Source organism: Pinus tabuliformis, chromosome 7 (assembly GCF_031772625.1).
Source record: "Pinus tabuliformis cultivar Carrire ecotype Pingquan chromosome 7, CPIR1, whole genome shotgun sequence".
Taxonomy (NCBI): Eukaryota; Viridiplantae; Streptophyta; class Pinopsida; order Pinales; family Pinaceae; genus Pinus; species Pinus tabuliformis.
The window spans coordinates 530,365,721-530,372,235 of record NC_142293.1 but is presented as its reverse complement, the minus strand read 5'-3'; positions in this window follow the sequence as shown (position 1 = coordinate 530,372,235).

The window sequence follows — 6,515 nt, the reverse complement described above, 5'->3', positions numbered from 1 at the left end:
AACAATAATCGTTTCGTATAAAAAGTTAGCCAAAACGATTGTGAAAGATATATCGCATAAGAAATTATTTATGTATTCAGCATAAAATATAGACCATCATCATACAGAAGTGCAATAATTCTAACCAAGATTCAAACTTTCATACATAAACAATTGAAGAGAAATTATTGCTTGACACAGAAGATGCCAGATAAGATAAAAATAAATCATATTCCATTAATTTCACTAGAACTCCCTCAAAGGTACAGAAGTGCATGTTTTGAAGATTGTTTTTGATAAAATTTACAGACCCCTCTCTAAATGCATGAGAGGGGTTTAAATACTAAACTATAAAACTAAAAATAGATTATTACAAAAATAGTTGAGGAGGTTTAAATGACCTTCCTCAAATTATGAAAAATAAAAACAAAAATAGAAATGAGCATGGTGACTAACTGTTCTGCATTTGATCCTTTAGATCACAAATGTTCGTCATGGGTTTGAGCTGTGTCGGTTGGCCGATTTCAGCTTTCAACTGCCCAGTGAACACGGCATTGATCAGTGCTGGCACCATTTTCTCCGTAGAAGTGGTTAGGCATCACAGGGTCATCCACTGGTTGTGAGGTTTCACTAAATGTCGCTAATATGCTTCCCAGTTTAACCTGGTCATTTGCCTAATTGCTTCTGCTTTTTCTTCTATTGCCTATCTCCATTGTAGCTCAAGTTGTTTTACATTAGGAAGAAAACCTGGAATGGATTCTGCCACAAGGTTGGTGCTATGTAAATTTTCATTAATATTTTCGATAACACTGTTTGTTGCTGCTGCTTCGTCTTTTGTTTCCTTTTCTGCCTCTCTAAGCCAAGAATCCTAGTTTGCAAATAAGATTCCTTTGTGTGACTCCTCCAATTTATGCAAGTCGAATTTTCTCCCATCTTTTGAATTCTGCCAAGTGATGAAGTCGGAGGCCTTTTTCAAGATTTCATCATATTCAAGTCTCATTTCCACGACTTGACTTGTCAATTTGTCACTTGTTTTGCAGTAAGAATTCCATTGCGAAATCTTCTGGCATAATAGTTCTTTTTGGTGCATCAGCTGGGAGTTAAGGCTGAGCGCTTTGGTAATAAACTGATCAATTTTTGGATCATCTTTATGTAGATCAGTTATTCCTTGTATTTGTGCTTTCTTTTCGGCTAAGCTGGCTTGATGTTTTATCTTCTTTTTCCTTAAGCAACATTTGCACCTCTATTGCTTTGTCGATGGTCGTTGTAGCATAGGCACTTGCAAACTGCGATAGTCTAGTAAGGTTTGCAGACGGGTCAATGGGTTATTCTTTCCGAACAACATCCATCAGTTCATTATCAGGGGTAGTAATAGCTGTAGAATCCAACTTCCTTTTCTTCCTTTGTATTTTAACAATGGCTTTGTTTTGTGGGCTATAAAACACATCTAAAGGGGGAATCTACTCAATTCTCAAAACAATTTCAGAGGTGGGAGTAATAGGGATGTGCTCTACCTCTTGAGTATTTACAGTCTCCTCTGCTGTAATTTCTTGATTTGTTTTCTGTTGTGGAGTTTTCAACTCTGGCGTTTGTTCCTCTGTATGGATCCTTTTATTAAAGTTGTCCAATTCTTCCTCTAAATCAATCACCAGGGGTTTTATTGGCTGTGCGGGGATGGCACAGATTTCAGCTTGTTTGCTAGCTGAAGTTTTCTCAGATGTCTTTTCTGTAGATTGGGTTGTATCTTTTTCCGACTCCCTGCTTCTACTTTTCCCATTTTGTGATGACTTCTCCAACTCCTTGGTAGATTTCTCTTGGGATTCTGCTCCAGAATCAGTTTTAGAATTTTCTTTGGAATCTCCTTCTAGACTTACACTGGAAGTGGGCTCCCTTATTGGTTCAATCAATAATTTCTTCAATGGGACCTTCATTAGCCTCCTTTCTCTGTACTCGTAAAAGGTTTGAAGATATTCACTGTCAAAAAGTAATTGTGCCATATGCTTCACCTCTGTGAAGGTGTTCTTCTGCAAAAATATTTCATCAAATGCATCTTCCTCATTACTGAATACTTTTATTTTTACCATGGTGGTAAAGTCTTTGACAGTGCCGAATGGGTCATATTGCCTTCCTGGGAATTTAGGTAATTGCAGGGGGAATTTAGGTAATTGCAGAGATAACATAATCTATGCTTCTTTAAATGCATGCCCCAGGTCGTGCAATGCAAATGCTCCACACTGTAAAGGGAATGTAGGCCAAATGGCCTTTTTTCTTCCTTTAATGTTTTGCTCATCCCTCCCTCACTAGCTGTTTGATAGGCTATCTCTCTAGCCATCAGTTTGTCTAGAACATAGTATGGAGGACATGGGGGTAGGTAATGCTGCCAAATACCCTAATATACATAAATTTTTCCTCCCCAAACCATCTAGCCACTAGGAGGATATCTACCTCGGCTTCTTTAGAAAACCTAGGGGCATCTTGGTTATAAATCCATTTGTGGATAGGGAGCATAACTCCATGAAAATTTTGTAAAAATGTGGCTGAAAGTGAGATTCCCACATGTATTTATGGTATATGTGAATGGGAAGTGGATTTTGGATAGTCCACTTCCATCCCATGACAGGAAATTTTGAACCGAAACCAATTGCATCCATTACATAGGCACTCATAAGAAATGGAGGGTAAATCCTCGAAGCAACACTTTTTTTCCTTCTATACTCCATTATTGTTCTTGCTAAATTATCAGACAAAATTTGTGCCCAATTCATTATAGTTGCATTTACGGCTGCATCTATTAATGGCAGCCATTATGGGGAGAATTTAGTACTATCGGGTTTTCCAAATAGTCTACATAGCATGGCCACTGCAAAACTATGAGGGGGACAAATAGATGCAGTAGAGTACATACCATTCTTGTCTTTCTTGATTTTTCCCTCATTATTTGACCAGGTTCGGGTGCAGTCTGTTGGGTCCTCGTTCTCTTTGGCAAACTTCTCGACAAACTGCTTGTTGTAGATGACTTGTGGCTCTGGTAGGTGGTACATAAGCTGCAGGTTGTCTGGTGTAAAAGATCCCATAACCTCTTGGCTTCTTGTCTTGAATTCTCTGTCTAAGATGTCGGCTTCATCAATAACCCATTTAACCATGTCTGTATAAGGGATTATCTTCGGGTGTGCAGCTATGCGATGCAAAAATGAGCATGTTGTCTCAAACATGGAAGCGTCTGAGGAATCACGTCCATCAACTGTAACCTTCGTTTCCAGAATCCTTGGTTGCTCTTCCTCCAGTATATTATACATGGCTTCCCACGTAGAGGTTCCTCCCTCTCTGCTGCATGTAGTATCTGTAAATAGAGGAGTCATTTCTGACTTCTCAGAGATGACTGCCTTGCCTTTCTTCACCATTGCTCCCAACGATTTTCTCTGTGGATTTTCCCTGAAAGTGAAGAACAACAGCTATCGAATACACAAAGATGATAATGAACGTGAAATGAAATAATGCGGATAACTTGTAAAGGTGATAAAAGGAGTTTTTATTCGAATGCAAATAAGAAGATATCATATCATGTTAAATGGATTTTCACACATAAAGCAGTTAACTCTTACTAAATGCCCACTAATGCCTCGTTATCCCTTAGCTTTAATGCTCATAAATGTCTGCATCGTAAGTTGGGAAGAAAGCTTCTAGGGTGGTGAGCCTTTGAATTGTGATAATGTCGATTTTGTGATTTGCGAAGCAATATCGCAAATCACAATATCACATTGTGCCTTTTCACTTTTCTTACCTTCCCTTATGTTTTTGAAAGATGCGAGAAGCGAGATGCAAGCCACTCTTTTATTGCCTCAAAACATAGCTACTTGTCAGGTTTTTCCTATGTAAAGACCTTTTTTAATAAGCGGCGGACCTAAACATTTGTTCATGATGTATTGAAGATGTGGGTCTAGGTCTTGATTGCATTTCGCAATATCAACCAATGGTAAGTTTGCAATGTTCTTTTGAATGCTCGAAATGTGATGCGATAAAGGTTACGATGCCATCACAATTTCGCATTTTTCTTGTTTTGAGATAACCTTTTAAGGCAGGCTCTTCATAAATAGCGATATGCAATGCGAGACTTGGTTTTGAAGAGAAAGGCTTTAGGACCTAGTTTATATAAAAAATATGATAGTTTCGAGGTATAAAGCATGGAGTCTTCTTTTAATTGTTTTTTACTAGATTTGGTGGTTAGCAAGGTTTTTGATAATGCTTAATCATGTGATATGTGGGAAGGCAAGCATTTAGCAGTTCTTTTGAAAAAGGGGTTTGATTGATATCTTACTTTATTCCAAAATTAAATAAGAAAAATGCCTAAATGCTAAGTTCATTTTTGGAAAGATTTTTTAAAGGGTCCCCATTTATTAATGTAATATTAACTACCAATATTAATAAATGGGGGGGTTGTTGAATAGTACAACAGGTACCTGTTCCTACAATTCACTCATGATGAGATGACATAAATTTGAAAACCCCCTAGTCTAAGTTGATGCATTTTGATCCACAAACTAAGCCCAGGACAAGTGACAGGCTGGGAAGAGGGACTCAGTCACTGTGAAATGCATAGTTCCAGTAGCCAGGGGAAAATATTAAGCTCTAAGACTATGCAGCTCAGGCAGGCTTGGAGGACAATACTGTGTAGTTTCTAGAGCCAATGGGGTCAGGCTGAGGGAATGAACACTGGGGAAACCAACTGCATAGTTTTGAGAGTCAAGGGAGATTGGGATTCTGTGTAGCTGCACAGTTCAAGGACTTAGGGGATGATATTGAGGCTTGAGGATGTGAAGTGCGTAGTTTAAGCCAGGTTGGAGAACATGACTGTGTAATTTTGGAGGTCAAAGTCGGAGCTTGGGCACAGAAACTATGCAATGCAGCAGTTCTGGAAGATAGGAATTGTGCATTGTGTAGTGTCAAGTAGTAGGGTCACAGCTAGAGGGATGATATTGCGTAGTGCACAATTCAAGGGAGGTCTAGAGAGGCTAGGTTTCTCGGTCGAGAAGTTTTTCTAAAAATGACTAAGTGTGGGATCAGTGTGTTAGGTGATGAAATGTGATGAACCTTGACTATGATCACACACTTAGAAAACTTTTATGACACTACAACATAGATCATTTGAACACATGAAAAAATAATTTCCCTCCATGTGATTGCTTTAGGACAAGATGCGACAAGTGCGACACTTATGATAGACTTTGAGATGACAGTGACAACACTTGTATGATATTTCTCAGAACTTCTATGAATGAGTATGATAGATGTTTACATAGTTAGCACAACTCATATACATGAAGATAGACCTTCAAAACCTTTAGAAAAGGCTTGTAAACATTGCATGACATCCCAACATGCCAAAAGATGACAGTTAATCCAACATGAAAAGGGGAAAAAAACACTACAAGGAAGCTTATGAAATAAGCTCCAGCGTTTGCGACAACAATGCTCAAGACCAAGGAAGGCTCTAAAATTGAGTGTAAGCCAATTTTTTTGAGGGTGTTACAACAACTACAACAGCCTTCTACTATGATGATTCTCTACAAAGCTCTACATCAACCATGGGACTCCTCCTAATCTTGGCACATCAATGCCAACATCTGCTTCCATTAACTTCAATGATAATATGGTTGACATCAATTCCAATCATACTGAATGCCACTAGCCATTTGAAAAAATCCAATTGCCCAACATTCACCAAAGCGCTTGGAAGAGAAAATTTTGAAAGGTTCAAAATGATGCTTGGACTTAAAAACACCCCTTTGTATTAAGGGGGGTAATGTTGACACCTAATCCTTTAGGATTGAGAAAATATTTTTAAATATGAAAATACAAAAAGAGAATATGAAGAGATCTTGCACTGTGAATCCCAAGAGTCTCTCCTCCACGTATATATTAATGATATTCTTAACAGAGAAAATAATTTCCATGGAGTTACCAAAATACCTAGCTTGACAGTTTTAAATGAATTACAATTCATATTGTCATTTACAAAAGAGGTAGAAAAATGGTTTCTATAGGCCCAAACCCCTTGGAGGAACATTTTCCTTGATGTTCTAATACTAAGAACACAAAATTTCAACAACGAGATTTATATACACAACTTTCTTTCATTCATTTACACAGTAAACAAAATTGGGTAAGACACCTGCTTTCAATCATCCATTTTCCATGTGGCCTCATCTGGTCCATAGTGCTTCCATTGCACCTTATCTTAATTGATCACTTGATTATGAAGCACAATATGCTTGTAATTTCACACTATGTAATCCACTATCCTCAATATTTTCATAAGAATATACTTGTCTCATTTCTTTCCTAATCTATGCTTGATCCCACTGAGGATGCACATGATCATTTTGAAACTAAAATGCTTTGGAATTATCTTCATACACCTTCCAAGTTCATGCATCCCCTTCTCTGCTTCCCAGTCCCTCAGGAAATCCATCCCTTAACAAAGCTTTATTGCATAGGAAGACTCTTCATAACGAAGGCTCCCCTCTACCATGATTTAA